A 16,255-nucleotide genomic window follows, 5' to 3' on the forward strand; every position below is an offset into this window, starting at 1 on the left:
GAAGCCATCCGTTCATTAAAATTGGTGAAAATAAATCGGTATTTTTCTCAACTGTGATTTCCTGCAATCTCCAATATACCAGGCAGTTGCCTTACTCAACTGCCTCCAGGGAGGACTGAGATGCAGCAGAAGGCTGAATGGATGTCAGACTGCAACCTGACTGATAGGTGCCATCTGTTGCCTCTTCACTTCTGTGGCGTAACCTGTTAATGTAAAGATACACTGCTGCGTTGTTGTGTCTCCAGCCCTGGAGAGACAGCTGCTCATCTTCCAAGCAGAAGTGCATGTGTCGAGCAGATGGTCTGGATGGCAAGACAAGTACCAGCAGTAAAGTGTAAGTCTTAGTGAAGCTCAGAGCCCAGGATATTCTGTAGATACATTTTCTCTGTTGCTTTTATAGCTGTTGACAGTAGGAAGAGAAGAATTTTCTCCTCTCCCTTTAAGTTCTTCTTAATTTTTTTTGTGCTCTGTCTTGAGGACTTCCATCATCTACCGGTGACGCAGGTCCTAGTAGTGGGAACAGCCTCTGTTAGGGGTCAAAACTTAAGGAGACCTCATCATTTGACTGCCTTGATGCAGACTGGCTTATCTTGGTAAAGGATAAAAGACTGAAAAGAAGAAAAAAAAAAAAAGCAAGAAAGCAACTCTTACTGGTGTTTGAATGCAGTAACCAGAGGAAGAAGTTTTATAGAATCAGGCAGCTTCCTGAGCAAGGGTTTGTTTAAAGTTACTGCAGTAGGCAAGAGCAACTCATAGTAGTGCTGCTTAAAGTTAGGGGCTTCTTTTACACAAAGAAAGGTCATTCTTGCAGGTGACTCCCTTCTGAGGGAAATAAAGGGCCTGATTTGGTGGCCAGACTCTTCTAGTAGGAAAGTGTGCTGCCCCTCTGGGCCTTCAGTCAGGGACATTACTAGAAAACTTCCTGGCCTGGTTCACTCTTCTGATTATTTTTCTTTCCTAAAAGCTCAGGCTGGCAGCGATGAAGTTGCTGAGAGAAGCCTGAGGGCTATCAAAAGGGACTTCAGGGGACTGGGGCAGTTAGTTGATGTAGCAGGAGTACAGATGGAGTTTTCCTCTATAGTTTCAGTGGGATGGAGGGATACTGAGACGACCAGGAAAACTCATCTGGTAAATATGTAGCTAAGCGTCCGGCTCATGTGCAGCTTACCATCCACCATCCACACCTCCAAGTCCTTTTCCGCAGGGTTGTGCTCTATCCTTGCATCCCCCAGCTTATACTGATAGCAGGGTTTGCCCTGACCCACTGCAAGACCTTGCACTTGGATTTGCTGAACCTCTTGAGGTTCTCCTGGGCCTGCTGCTCAGCCTCCCTAGGTCTCTGGTTGGTGTCCTGTCCTTCAGGCATGTCAGCTGCACCGCACAGCTTGGCATCTGCAAACTTGGGGGTGCACGCAATCTCCCTGTTGATGTGACTGATGAAGATATTAAAGGACATCGGTCCCACCACTGACCCCTGGGTGACACCAGTCATCACTGATCTCCGTCCAGACATTGAGCCATTGACCACCAGTGTCTGGGTTCAATCCTGCAGCCAGTTCTTTGTCCATTGAGCAGTCCACCCATCAAATGCATATCTTTCCAATTTGGAGAGAAGGATGTTGTGGGGACCGTGTCAAAGGCCTTATTGAACTCCAGATAGGTGACGTCAGTGGCTCTTTCCTCATCCATTGATGCAGTCACACCATCCTAGAAGGCCACTAGGTTGGTCAGGCAAGACTTGCTGTTGGTGAAGCCATGCTGATCCTCCTGTATCCCCCCCCTGCTCTCTTCCATATGCCTTAGCATAGCTTCCAGAAGGATCTGTTCCATGGTCTTCCCTAGCACAGAGATGAGGCTCACACGTTAGTAGTTCCCTGGGCATCCTTCCTACCCTTCTTAAAAATGGGTGTGACATTGCCTTTTTTCCAGTCATCAGGGTCTTCACCTGACCACCATGAATGTTCAAATATCATTGAGAGTGGCTTGGTGACTACATCAGCCAGTTCCCTCAGGACTCTGGAATGCATCTCATTGGGGCCCATATGCTTACGGATGTTCAGGTTTCTCAAGTGATCACAAACCTAATTTTCTGTGGGAGGGACATTGCTCCCCCAGCCCCCACCTTCAAACCCATCCACTCAAATGGTGTGTGAAGAGCAGTTGTCAGTGAAGACTGAGGCAAAAAAGTTGAGTATCTTGTCAGTTGTTCTTTGCCTGCCTGTATGGCTTACTAAGTTGGAGTGCACCCTCCTGGGCTTTCCTTTTCCAGCTGATCTAACTGTAGAAGCCTTTCTTACTCTTCTTCACATCCCTTGCCAAGTCCAGTTCCAGTTGGGCCTTGGCCTTCCTGACCCTATCCCTACTCAGCCTATCAGTATCCCTGCACTCCTCCCACCTTTCCCTGCTTCCACTGCATGTGCATTTTCTTCTTTCTCTGCAGCAAGTCCTGATTCAGCCATGCTATTCTCTTTCCTTTATTTCCTGACTACCTGCACCTGAGGGTGGATGGCACTTGCACACAAGAAAAGTTTTCCTGGAAGGTCTGCCAGCTCTGCTCCTCTCTCTTGTCCTTGAGGACAGTTTTACAGGGGGTTTTGTTGACTAACTCCCTGAAGAGCTGAAAGTTGGCTTTCCTAAAATTTAGCATCGTGGTTTTACTCTTTGTCTGTCCTGTATCTTTCAGGAGCATGAACTCCAGCGTTGCATGGTCACTGCTGCCCAGGCAGTCTCCAATGCTGATATCATGAACCAGTTCACTTGCACTGGTGAGCAACAGGTCCAGTATTGCATCCTCCCTGGTGGGACCATCTATTACTTGACTCAGGAAGTTATCTTCAATGCGTTGCAGGAACCTCTTGGATTGCATTCAGCCTGCCATGCTACTTTTCTAGCAGATGTCAGGGTGGTTGAAATCCCCCAGTGGGACAAGAGCCTGTGATCGTGATGCCTCCTGTATCTGGAGGAAGAAGGCCTCATTAGCAGGCTCTACTTGATTGGATGGCCTGTGGCAGACACCAGCTACAAGGCTTCCTTTGTTGCCTCAGTCTCTAACTCTCACCCACAGGCTTTTGACTCGCTCATGGCAGTTCTTCAGGGACATCTCTTCACATTCTGTTCCTTCCATGACCTCCTCCCCTCCTTCCTGCCTGTCCCTTCTGAAGAGCTTGTAGCTGTTGATAGCCACATTCCAGTCTTGGGAATCATCCCACCGGGGTTCAGTGCCGGCAATGACATCATGCTTTTCTAATAGCATTGTGGCTGCCAGCTCCTCCTGTTTGTTTCCCATTCTCGCTCTCTTTCTGACTGGTTAAGAGACTGACATGCAGCTAACTGGTAGCCAGTGGAACAGAGCTATAGCAACCTTGTAAAGGCCTCAGAGCAAGAACTGTACTGTCAGACTCTTGTGAAAGCTGCAGAACAAACACGTGTTGTGCCCAAGTGCAATGGAGAAGCCAGGAGTTAATGGTTGTGCTTAGGGTGGTTGCAGGTCCCCCCCAACCACGACCCTCCACGACCACCATGTGAAGGGAGAAGCATGGCTGGTACAGCTCGTGCATGGTGTGTGATACCAGGCACTCTCCACCTGGCAGCAGCTCCTGGCCCAACTGGAAGGGACTGCTGTATGGCATAAAGGGCACTGCCAACCCCACAGCCAGTGGTGCTCACCTCAACACATCCTCGACCACCTCGGAGGAGGAGAAGGAGGAGGACGGACCCTCAGGAAATCATGGGATCCGCTGTGATAACTTGCTTTTCTCTCCTTTGTTTTCTCTCTATCTCCTTTTCTTCTCTTTTCTTTTTCCTCTTTCTCACCCGTCTTTTAATAAATAAAGGCACACTCTTGCTCGGTCAAAACCTTGACTCCGTTCCAAGTCTTAATTCAAAGGGATAGGGATCAATATAATGAACCACAAGCCTCTTTGCCTTGCAACACGTTCTGAGACATTGCCTAAACACAGCTCTGCGAGCTGAAAAAAAATATGTAGCCTTGCTTTCTGTTTTGATAAAGAAACTTGAGAACTGGTTTCAAGATTACCAAAAAAACCCAACAGTTTTTTTGGTGTATTTGCGACTCCATTTTCAGTCGACATAAATACATTACCTGCGCATTTTCAAATAGAATCTATAGAGCTGCCCTTGGATATTGACCTCAAAAACAATGATCGTGCCTGTTTGCCAGACTTTTGTAAGACCTTTCTTACCAGAGAGCAATAGCCCTTGCTTGGCAATCACACCTTACTCATGTCGCTTTTCAGCAGTACGTACGTAAGATGCTGCTCCTATAGCAGTCTCTAAAATACTACTCCAGGTGAGGAAGTGAGCCAGGAGCCCAAAGTCCTCAGCCCAGCAGCAGTCTCCAGGGCAGGGGCAACACATCCAGACAGAATGAGGTAGGCTCTCCAAACAGCCCTGCTCTGTGGCAGGCAGTCCGGCAGGGTTTTGAGGCACACACACGCACAGCCTGGTTGCCTATAGCACACCAGAAGATTCTGGCTCCCTCGAGTATCCTTGAGAGCCACCTTCCTCCTGTTATGACTGACCATCTCCATTGTCTGGTAATCGGGCATATGCAGCAGGGCAGGCTGAATATGAGCCAGCACTGTGCCCTCACAGCCCAGAAAGCCAGCTGTATCCTGGGCTGCATCCAAAGAAGCATGACGAGGGAGGAGATCCTGCCCCTCCGCTCTGCACTGCTGAGGCCAGCAGTAGTACTGAGTCCAGATGTGGAGTCCCCAGAACAGGAGAGATGTGGAGCTGTTGGAGCGTGTCCAGAGGAGGGATGCAGAAATGATCCCAGGAATGGAACACCTCTCCTGTGAGGTGTGAGAGAGAGAGGGCTGAGAGAGCTGGGGCTGTTCAGCCTGGAGTAGAGAAGGTTCTTGGAGACCTGAGAGTGGCCTGTCCATATCTAAAGGGCAGCTGTGAGAAAGAAGGGGACAGACTCTTCAGCAGGGTCTGTAGTGACAGAACTAGGGGAAAAGATTTCCAACCACAAAAAGGGAGGTCTAGATTGGACACACAAAAATAACTTATTACAGTAAGGGTGGTTAAGCACTGGACTAGATGATATTGGAGGTCTCTTCCAAGCTTTGTGATTCTATCCCTCTTGCAGGGACTCCCCAGAGGAGGTAATGTTGCTGATTCCCCGTCCAAAACCTTTTCATGTCCCTCTAGGAAGCAGCATGGGAAAACTTCAGATTCCTCCCAGAGGTTTGGGGGAGGGCCCCTCTAGAAAGATGGTGGGTCAGGAAGCCCAGCGGAAGTGCCTTTACATCAATGCATGCAGCAAGGGAAATAAGCAGGAGGAGGTGAAAACTGTGATGTGCTTGGAAATTTACAATCTGGTTGCTGTCACGGAAGCGTGGTGGGATGACTCCCAAGGTTTGCATACCGCTGTAGAGGGGTACTGCATTTTAGAAGGGGTAGGCCAGGTAGGAAGGGTGGGGGAGTTGCCCTCTATGTTAAAGAGTGGATAGACTGTGAGGAGCTCCCCCCGAGAAATGGTGAGGAACAGGTTGAGGGCCTGTGGGTTAGAATTAGGGATAGGACTCATAAAGGGCAGCTGGTGGTAGGGATCTACTACAGGCTGCCTGATCAAGAGGAGCCTGCTGACCAGGCCTTCTTCCTTCAGCTGCAGGAGGTGTTGTGCTTGCAGGCACTAGTCCTGATGGGGGATTTAAACCACTTGGATATCTGCTGGGAAAACCACACAGAGAGCTGCAAGAGATCCAGGAGATTACTGGAGTGCATGGATGACAACTTGCTGGTTCAGGTACTGGATAGACTGACCAGAGATGAAGCGCTGCTGGACCTGGTGCTCACCGATGCAGAGGCAATCATTAAAAGTGTTAAGGTTGGAGGCAGCCTGGGCTGCAGTGACCTGCATGCCCTGGTTGAGTTTGTGATTTCGAGGAATGTGGGCCTGGCAAAGAGTGGGGTCAGGACTCCGAACTTTGGGAGAGTGAACTTCAGGCTATTTAAGGAATTGTTGGATGAGATCTCCTGGGAAGCTGTCCTTAGAGACAAAGGAGTGGAAGAAAGCTGGCTGCCCTTCAAGGATGCCCTTCTGGGAGCACAAGAGCTCTCTGTCCGTCTGCATCAGAAAGCGGGCAGGGGAGGCAGCAGAGCAGCATGGCTTGGCAAGGACCTGCTGGTCAGGCTGAGGGAAAAGAAGGGATTTACCAGCTGTGGAAACAAGGGCATGTCACCTGGGGAGAATACAGGGATGCTGTCTGGACTTGCAGAGAGGGGATTAGGAAAGCCAAGGAGCAAATGGAACTGAACTTGGTGAGGGATGTTAATAACAACAAGAATGGGTCCTATAGGTACATTGGCCAGAAGAAGCCGGCCAAAGAGAGCGTACCACCTTTGGTGAATGAGAAATGAGAACTGGCTATGACAGATATGGAGAAGGCTGAGGTACTGAACAAGTTATTTGCCTCAGTCTTCACTGGCAGCCAGGATTCTTGTATTTCTCACATCCCTGAAGTTTGCATCCCTGAGCCTCTAGGTGGCAAGTGGGGGAGTAAATCCCCCCCCACTGTAAGGGCAGAGCAAGTCCGAGACCACCTCATGAGACTGAATATATACAAGACTATGTGATCGGATGACATGCATCCCAGGGCCCTGAAGGAGCTGGCTGATGTGGTTGCTGAGCCGCTCTCCATCATATTGGAAAAGTCATGGCTGCTGGGAGAAGTCCCCAGGGACTGAAAGAAAGGAAACGTCACTCCCACTTACAAGAAACAGAGGAAGGAGCATCCAGGGAACTCCAGGCCAGTGAGCCTCACCTCTGTGCCTGGGAAGATCATGGAGCAGATCCTCCTAGAAGACATGTTAAGGCACATGAAGGATGAGTGAGATGATCAGAGGGCTGGAGCATCTTCCCTGTGGGGACAGGCTGAGGGAGCTGGGCTTGCTCAGTCTGGAGAAGAGAAGGCTGTGAGGAGATCTCATTGCCTTCCAGTATTTAAAAAGGGGGAACGGTTTTAAGTTCCAGGAGGGAAGGTTTAGACTGGATGTCAAGGGGAAGCTCTTTGCGGAGAGAGTGGTGAGGTGCTGGCACAGGCTGCCCAGAGAGGCTGTGGGTGCCCCATCCCTGGAGCTGATCAAGACCAGGTTGGATGAGGCCTGGGCAGCCTGGTCTAGTACCAGATCTGGAGGCTGGTGGTCCTGCCTGTGGCAGGGGGGTTGGAACTTGATGATCCTTGGGGTCCATTCCAACCCAAGCCATTTTATGATGATTCTTTTAGAGAAGAAACTCCTACTAGTATCCAATCTGAAACTCCTCTGGTGCAACTTGAGACCATTCCCTCTAGTCCTGTCAATAGTTACGGGAGAAGATGCCAGCCCCCACCCCACCACAACATTTACCTAGCTGTAGAAAGCTACAAGGTCTCCCCTGAGGCTCACAGCATCCTGGCCCAAACATTCAGCCTACAGCTAGACAACGACATAATGAGATGGATGAACAATTGGCTGACAGGTTGGGCTTAGAGGGTTATAGCAAATGGAGTTACATCAAGCTGGTGGTAGTCACTAATGGGGTTCTGCAGGACTCTGTTTTAAGGCCAGTATATATGTTTTCATAAACAACTTGGATACGGGGCTTGAAGGTATAGTAATTAAGTTCGTGGACAACTCTAAATTGTTAGGAGTCATTGATTCCCTTGAGGTCAGTGAGGCCTCGCAGGGAGACCTTTACAAATTAGAGGGCTGGGCAATTACAAGCTGCATTTATTTTAACAGGAGCAAGTGCTGGATTCTGCACCTGAGGCAGGATAGCCCTCGCTCTGCGTACAGACCCAGGGATGAGGAGTTGCACAGCAGACCCACAGCAAGTGATGCAAAGTTCCTGCTGACAGCAAGCTGAACGTGTGCCCTAGCTGCACAAAGGGCCAGCTGTGCCCTGGGGGGCATCAGGCCCAGCACTGCCAGTGGGTGCAGGGAAGGATTGCCTCGCTCTGCTCTGACTGGTGCGCCCTCACCTTGAGCACTTCGTGCAGGGTTGGGTGCCGCAGTGTAGGAAGGACATAAAAGTGTTGGAGAATGTCCAGAGGAGGGCTACAGAGGGTCTGGAGGGGAAGGCAAGTGAGGAGCAGCTGCTGTCGCTTGGTTGGTCTGCGCAGAGAGGAGCGGGCTGAGGGCAGGCCTCATGGCGGCTGCAGCTCCTCACAGGGAGGTGGCACAGGGCTGTGTCAGGGGAGGGTCAGGGGTGGGGGGAAAGGCTGTGCCCCAAGGGGTGGTGGGCATGGCACAGCTCCCCAGAGCAGTGGGCACGGCCCCGAGCTGCCAGAGCTCAGGGAGCGCTGGGACACCGCTGTGACATAGGTGTGGGTCTGGGTGCTGCTGTGTGGAGCCGGGGCTTGGACTCAGCGGTCCCTGTGGGTCCCTTCCAACTTGGGAGGTTCTGTGGTTCTAGGATTGTATACAGGGGCAAACAGGCTCTACAAGCCCCGGGACAGAGGGATCAAGTGAAAATGGCAGTGCAGAGTACTTGGTGGGAGGGCAGAGAAGAGGGATCGCCCCAGCAGTGCTGCCCAAGGATCTGATTTAGGAGATGCTCATGACAATTTGGATTTCCTACCCCTCCCATAAAGTTCAAGCACTGGTGCTGGGGTAAGGCACAGCTAGTGAAGAAGGCAGGCAAGAAGCAGTGCTCAGAAATAAAATCTGTCCTGACTACTCTTTTTGAGACCTCAGTCACTTTTGTGGGGGAAAAGGAAGGAACTCACCAAGGCAGCTTGTTCCTCCTTGGTGATCGTGTTTTATGACGTGGCTCTTCATACCTTGTTCTGCAGTGTTTCTCCAGAGACGTGCCCGCATCCTGGAGAGGGATCATCAGCCACCTGAAACGGCAGCATCCCTTCCCTTTAGGGAATATCGGTTTTCTCTAGTTGCTTGAACGTGTGCCAACAAGATAGAGATGTACCAGAAACCTCCACTGCTGGAATCAGATCACTGTTTATCACTGCTGCATACCATAGGGATTTCTGAGGCACAGGGGACATTGTGCAGAAGCACAAGAGGGAGGCGAAGCAGATAATGCTGGAGCCTTGGTGCTACCTACCGTGTTGACCCTTTCACCCCATCAGAAGAATCAATACTGATATGTACACTAATGGCTGCGTTTGCCTTTGTGCAAACAGAAAAAATTTCTCCATCTAGGCAATACGTTTCAGTTTGCCTCTCTATAATCTGTCTCTATGGGCTCCACACAGTCAGTCTGACCGTGCAAAGACACATTTTCCTGGGTTTCACCAAGCCGGCCTGAAAAAAATGAATGACTGCCAATTCAAACTGAAGGAACAGTTCCCTATCACAGATCTCTGCATACAGCCCATGGAGGGGAGCCCAGAATGGAGCAGAGTGTCTGGTGGAGCTGCTGCCCACAAGGAATCCGTGCTGGAGCAGTCCATTTCTGAAAGATAGACCCGTGGTATGGACCTAGCACTGAAAAACTGTGAGAAAAGGAACCTCTTAACAGCAGTGAGCAATGTATCGCTAAGAGGCAGCATTCTGTATTAGCAGATGCACGGAGGATTGCTCCACCTAATGTGCATACCTTGTGTTCAGGCAGTAGCTATCCATGTGTGCTTAAGCTACACATATGGATTAGATTTCCAAGAACAATCAATACATAACCACCCCCTTTCTGAGAAGTTTTTTGCATATTTCTCCATCCCCTGCTCTCGCATGTTCGGTGGAAGCCTATAACCAGCAATGAGGTGAGCAGCCATAAGCAGGATGTATACACCCGTCCCTTTCTCTCTCCACCTCTCTGGTCCCAGGGTGATAAAAGTCATCAGTGCTATCAAGACCCAAGTGCTAGGTCACCAGGAGGACATGGGGAGAACCAGCCGGCCAGGTGGTTAAGCCCATCAGCTCCATACCTGGAGGCTGGGTTGCCAGGAGGTGGTGATGCCCATGCTGCAGCAGGGAAGCATAACAGCACAGGGAGCACTGTCTGTAAAACGAGGCAGCAGCAAGTCCTAAGGGAGACTTTGACCAGCACTGCTGCTGGACAGCAAAACCCACATTGCCATAGTGGCCAGGGATGCTGCCATTGCTGTCTTCTTCCTCTGGGGAGAGACTTGAGAGGTCTGTGTGCTTTTATGTAAAGCCTGAGCCTGGGTGATGACTTTGTCGTGTGATGATTGACATGGATATGGCCCGATCTGCAGAGGGCCTGTCCGGCTGACTGCAATGCCAGCATAACCAAAAATTCTAGAAATTCTGTGTAACTGGAAGCTATGCTAAGTGCTAGAAGTGGTAGATAGTAAGCTGCTCTGATTATTATTATTATTTTTTTTTATGTAATAATAAATCTGAAGTTATATGCAGCCAATAATCCCGTGTCCAATCCTCGTTTTGTCAAGGATCCTTAAAGAACCTTCCTGTCCTCCGTACTGCTGGGTGACAGAGTGACAGAGATGAAACACTATGGATTGACCACAGCCCTGTTCCCCATTCCCCTGCACCACTCGAGGCAAGGTGGTAGAAGACAGGGGATGAGGGGAAGGTGGCTTTTGTTTGCTTTCAGCTCTCACTGCTGTTGTCTGTTATTAGTTGGCGATAAACTACGTTAATCTCCCTATGCTGAGTCTGTTTTGCCCGCAACAAGTAATTGGTGAGAAATCTTCCCGTCCTTATCTCAACCCACGGGGTTTTTTATCTTGTATTTTCTCCTCTTTGATTTGTCGAGGAAGGAAAATCGAGAGCGCAGCCGTGTGGTTCTTAGCTACTTATCAGTGTTAAACTACAACATGCATCTTCTGCACACAGGCACAGGAGAAGATTCCAGTGCCTAAGCTGGGTTTGAATAAAGCAAAAGAGCATCTGAGTGAGATGGGGCTAGGCAGGCTCATGTGATGCAGGCCGGGTCTCCCTTGCATAGGACCATGCTCGGGTAGACCTTCCCAGATGGGACAGCCCTGGCAGTGTGTCACCTTGGAAGCCTGGTCTGCCAATTCAGTGCACGAGCTGTTTTTTTTTTAAATTAATTTTTATTTTTATTTGTTCTTCTTCTTTTTTTTTTTTTTTTTAAAGACAGTCACTACTGAATAAGTTTCTTTTTTATTTTATATGTGTTCCAGTCTGAATCTGTAGCCTTTGGTGGGAAGGTTATGGAACAGGAAAAGGCTGTTATGTAGGGATTCTGCAAGCTTCCAGCCCGTTTGTCTACTCAGATGGTACGCAGGTAAATCCAGCCATTGTACACGCTGCCTGGGACAGCTGTGCAGCAGCACTGGTGTTCACAGAAGTCCAACCACCCCCATCTATGGCAACAGGCACCCAGAGGGGGCACTGCTTTCCCTCCATTCAGTCTCTCTCTTTGGTTCTGCAGCAGGTAAAATCATCCCTATCTCACTGAAGAGACAAAGTCTGCCAGATAGGCATCTGAGTACACACGGTTAGAGCTCTGTTTCTGACTTGACCAGACCCAAAGTCTGTTCCTTTCAACCAATTCCAGCCAGGAGGTCGGGTAAGAATTGCAGCTCATGTCAGCTTTGCAGGTCCAGGAGAGCCAGCAGTGCCAAACACATCTGTCCAGCAGGACTGCTTTGGTGACTGCACAAGGTATAACATGTCCTAGCATGGATAGCTTAACTGAATGACAGAATCCAAAATGGAAATGGCATGACTCCCTTTAATGCTGCTGCAGCAGAGCTGTCAACTGAGCAGCTAATCTGAAGGGGAAGCAGAGTGGTAAAGAGCTTAAATGGAGAAAGAGAGACTCTAGAAACCCTATTGCACTGACCTCTGTTAAGGACAAGGGAGGAGACTGCGTAAATTCTCGTGCAGGAGTGCATTCAGCACAGTGCTGTTGGGGAGAGCTGCATCCTTCGCTGACATCACAACTGTGGGAGAGGTATTATTTTTCTGCAGACCAAGTAACAATAAATAAAGCAGTGCTCAAACCCACAGGACGCTCTGAGTATTATGTAAACTGAGTGCATAACATGGGGAAAAAACACACCTGAACAGATTCTACAGCAGCATAAATCTGCTTAGTACTGTTAAGGAGAGCAGAACAATGCCAGCATGGGAGGACTCGTGCCCTCACCTCACCTCTGCATCAGTGTGGGCACAGTGAAAATGTACAGCGTGGCCCAGAGAGACATGCATTGTGGACAGTGGCAACCACTCCAATGGGGCACCTTGGTTTGGGAGTCTCTCATTTCACAGCAGTGTCGTGCTTTCACCCAGCTCCCTGTTCTCCTCTAGGTTGCATCTCCCTCTATCCCTGTGTCCTGTTGGTGGGAACATCCACTTGCGTGCCTCTGCCAGACTGCTGCAACTGGGTTGTTAGCAAAAAAATCATCCCCGGCTGTTGGTGCTGAACACAGCAGATCAGGAGAGGTGAGGCTGCTCCATCTTCAAGCACCCAGGCCCTGGCAAAGAGCAAACTTCTGTTACCAGAAATTGCCAGCCAGGCTTAAATCTGCCTCCAACAATCCAGGTGAGGTCAGGCAGTCTGACAGTCTCCTGTTCTGCTGGTGCACCAGGGGGTTGAACACAGCTCTTGCTGTCTTCCAAAGGTTGAATGCACTAACATTTATGCTGTAGGGAACAAGAAAGGGAAATCTTTTTTCTCATTTGTACGTATCATTCTAGGATGCAAATGCTACTCTTAAGAATGCCAGAATATAATGCTATGCATCTGCAGCTTGGGTGAATTTGAACCCCCTGGAGAAATACTTCCTGCTCACTTGCACCATTAACAGAAATGTCTCTCTTGTCACTTTCTCCTGTTTTGCAAGATATAAAATACGTGGGTTCCTGATTGAGCTCTCTGTCTTTGAAACATGTTGCTAAAGACGTAAGGAGAAAGTGAGAGGCTTCAAGGGCAGATTGTAGGCCATGCAATCTGGCTCTCATGTATTTGAACTTTTCTGCTTCAAGGGTCCATTTGTGTATTTCTTGTGGAGTGAGCTGAAATTGTTTCCTTAAAAAATAGTTTGGTGAAGGCTGCCTGCATAGTGAGGTTTGGAGCTCCTTCTCCGATGGACCAAGCATCATTAGATGCTGGGGCTGGGCAGCAATGTGAGGTCACACTCAGAGGGCTGAAGGACAAAGCTGTGCCTTCTTTGCTGAGAAGAGATCTCGAGGCATTCCTGCAGACCTCACAGAGCCAAAAACCTGCAGCATGCAGGCATGACCACCCATGCCAGAGCAAGCAATTCTGAGAGATGGGCTGACGGGGCCTCTTAAGTTCTCCTCTTCAGATATGCAGAATTTGAGGTCTTTTCTCCTTCATGGCATCTGTCACTCTTCTTCACCAGGCTCAGCTTTGTGAATTCTCAAGCCCAGCGATTCCAGAGCAGTCTTCTGGGTCGCAGAACATGGAGGTGGGTTGGTAGGCTCAGCTCATGGCAGGAACGGGCTTCCAGAGGCTTGATATCCTTGCAAATCATGTTGAAATGTTTCCCCAGATGGAAAGCTTTCATAGGTCAGTGCTGACACATTAAAATGTGGGCAAGAAAGAACACCGTTTAGAGGCAAAACGTCTTGTAGCTTTCTGCATAAATGTACCCCAGCCTTCTGAAACTTGGGATAATCAGGGAGAAGAGATCTACATGCTCAGCTCCACAGCATGCAGATACAGATCTCACACATCTGGTAGTTTTGCGTGGAGCTCTGGTTCCTCTAGTTAGTGGATTCTGCTTTTCATTCTCAAGAAAGACAACCATGGCTTGATTTCTTTTTTAATTAATTAAGATTCTGCCCCTTGTGTAGATTGCTTTGGAAACACTACCCATCAGTACTGGTAAGAATAGAGGTGTGATGCAAACTGTCTAGGAAAGCTGCGTGAATCAGCAGCTGATGCAAAACTTGTTCTAGGGCACTGTTCCATGTTATTTCAGATGGCAGGCCCAAATCTTGTGTTTGGTGAAGTTCAGTAATCACAAAACAGCGCTGATGGTGAATGGTGCCAAGGTAAGCTTTTACATCAGCAGAAGAGGAAAATAATCATAGTTTCTGTGGGTGTTGATCTGGGAGAAGGGCAGTTCCTGGGCTAGGAGCACAAAGAGCATCAAAGGTAAAGGCAGAAGGAACCGCAGTGCAGAAATACTCCAGCTAATTAGGGAGTATGAAAAAGCAAAACCAGAAAGGCACAAAACAGAAAAAATCAATACCTTTCAGTAGGCAACTCTTCTTTTCCTGCCCAACTCAGTGCTAAATAAAGGGCTGCAGACAGAAGCAGAGGAGTTTAAATAGAGAACAGGACATTTTTTTACAGCAAAGACTGGTGTCAGAGAAGGAGAGGAACTGCTGACACACTGGGTGTGTGTTCCTGTGTCCCCGTTTGTGTAGCGCTGGGTAATCTCCAAGCAGCCCTGTACCCACTTTCTCTGTCCGTATCAGGAGCAAGAGCACGGCACACTGTGCTATGTAACAAAAGCTCCTTTGCACGCCCGCAGAAGAGCACGGAGAGACGATGGCAGGAGCAAAACCCCAATGATAGCCTGCCCCATTGACTCCCAGGAGCCAGCAGCCCATCAGAGGACCATCTCCACACACTCAGAGGAGCAGAGGGACACAAAGCCAGGCAAACTCAGGTGAGGGACTTGGCAGAACAGGCACCCTGCCCCGGGCCCTCCCAGAGCTGTCCCAGTAAAGCCGTAAAACCCATCCTGAGGAGTCAAAGCCCAAGCATCCTCAGGACTTTGCCAGGAACCTGAGACATGATGTGGAATGCAGGGGAAGAGCATTTCAGAATTGGGCAGAGCTTATGGAGAGCTGCTCAGGGCAGGAATCGAATGTGGGAAAGGCCACAAACTGAGGTGGCCTGGGGAGAACAAATGTGGAAAAATGTGAGAAAAGGGGACTGAAAGGGCCAGCAGTGCACAATTAGTTTGCTGGTCAGGATGCTTGCCTGGCTGTGCCCTGTGATCAACACAGCTGGTCCTGCCTCCTTTCTGAACTCCAATTCTAGCTGTTTTCCTGGGCTCTCTGGTATGGGAGTGCGTGCATGGGCTCACGTGTCAGTGCTGTGGCACCTGGAGCAGCATAGGTGTGCCAGTGTGCATGCAGGCTGTCGTGAAGATCCAGCTGGATGGGCTGGAGAGCAGCCCTGCAGGAAGGGACCTGGGGTGCTGGTGACAGCGGGCTCAACAGGAGCCAGCGGCGTGCCCTGGCTGCCACGGGGGAAAACATTCCTTTACTGTGAGGATGTTTCCCAGTAGCGGACCATCGTGCTAAGTGCTCCGGAGAGGAGAATATCGCGGAGCTGTTCGTGCTGTTTGCCCGGACACTCGGTGAGCCGGCTGGTGCCTCTCGGTGGGATGGCCACAGGTATGCGCTGCACTCCTGTTCTGCGCCCGCCTTTGGGGAGCACGTTCTCAGCCTCGCTGAGAGCTGGACCTGCAGCCAAGAGCGGCAGCAGCTTCCCCTCTGCCGGGCTGCTGGACAGGGCTGCTCAGCCTGCAGCGACTGAGCCCACCTGGGACTTGCTTGCAAGTGCCGTGCAGAGCCAGAAGGACTCTCCCAAAAACACAACCGCAGCCGGCAGCGTGGGGTCACCCGTGGGGGAAAGCGAGAGGGCAGGACATCCACCGCCGAGGGGACAGACAGCGGCCCGGCTGCGCAGCGTTCCGTGCGAGCAGGGGACCGCCTTCCTTCTTCCCACGGCCGAAGCCGCGATGGTTCCAAGCGCGCGGTTCTCCGCGGGGATGTGCCGCCCAGCACGCCGGGGCCGACAGCGAGGGAGGCGGGCGGACAGGGCGAAGGGTCTCCCCATCCCACGCCGCGCGGGGCGCTCCGGAGCCGCGGAGCTGAGGGATGTGCGGGATGTGCGGGCGCGGCCCCGGGGAGGCGGTGCCCCTGCCCCGCCCCGGCTCCGCCCTCCCTGCCGGGCAGCGGCTGCACCTGCCCCGCCGCCGTCGCAGATCTGCGCTCGGCGTTCCGTGGAAGGTAACGGGGCGGCCTCTGTCTCTCTCCCTTCCTCTGTCTCCCCTCTCGGCGGAACCCCCGGTCTGCGGGATGCCCGGGGAGCCGCGGCAGGAGGCGAGGGCGGCGCGGAACCGGCGCGATGCGGAGCGGGGGGTGCGGAGCGGCGCGGCCGTCGGGGCGCTCGGGAGCGGTGGCTTCGGCCGGAGGAGGTGTTGCGGGACACGTTGCGGCCGGCTTCGCTCCGCCTGGGCTATTTCTTGAAAGCCGTGTCAGGAGAAGCCTTTGCTAGTATCCGTCTTTCAGGTTGGATTATTGGGGGAAAAATTTCTTCTCCGAAAGAGTGGCTGCGCGGGGAAGC

At 50.9% G+C, this 16,255-nt stretch overlaps 1 protein-coding gene across 2 annotated transcripts in view; it reads left to right on the top strand.

Moving 5' to 3' along the window:
- The first annotated feature begins 15,824 nt into the window (after positions 1–15,824).
- Positions 15,825–16,255, top strand: part of FRMPD1 (FERM and PDZ domain containing 1) — a 35,397-nt gene continuing 34,966 nt past the window's right edge. For both annotated transcript variants that reach the window (XM_021382409.1, XM_021382412.1), the window contains exon 1: positions 15,825–15,918. The gene's annotated coding sequence lies outside the window, so the exon portion shown is untranslated. The remainder of the gene's footprint in view (positions 15,919–16,255) is intronic.

Source organism: Numida meleagris, unplaced genomic scaffold, assembly GCF_002078875.1.
Source record: "Numida meleagris isolate 19003 breed g44 Domestic line unplaced genomic scaffold, NumMel1.0 unplaced_Scaffold239, whole genome shotgun sequence".
Lineage (NCBI taxonomy): Eukaryota > Metazoa > Chordata > Aves > Galliformes > Numididae > Numida > Numida meleagris.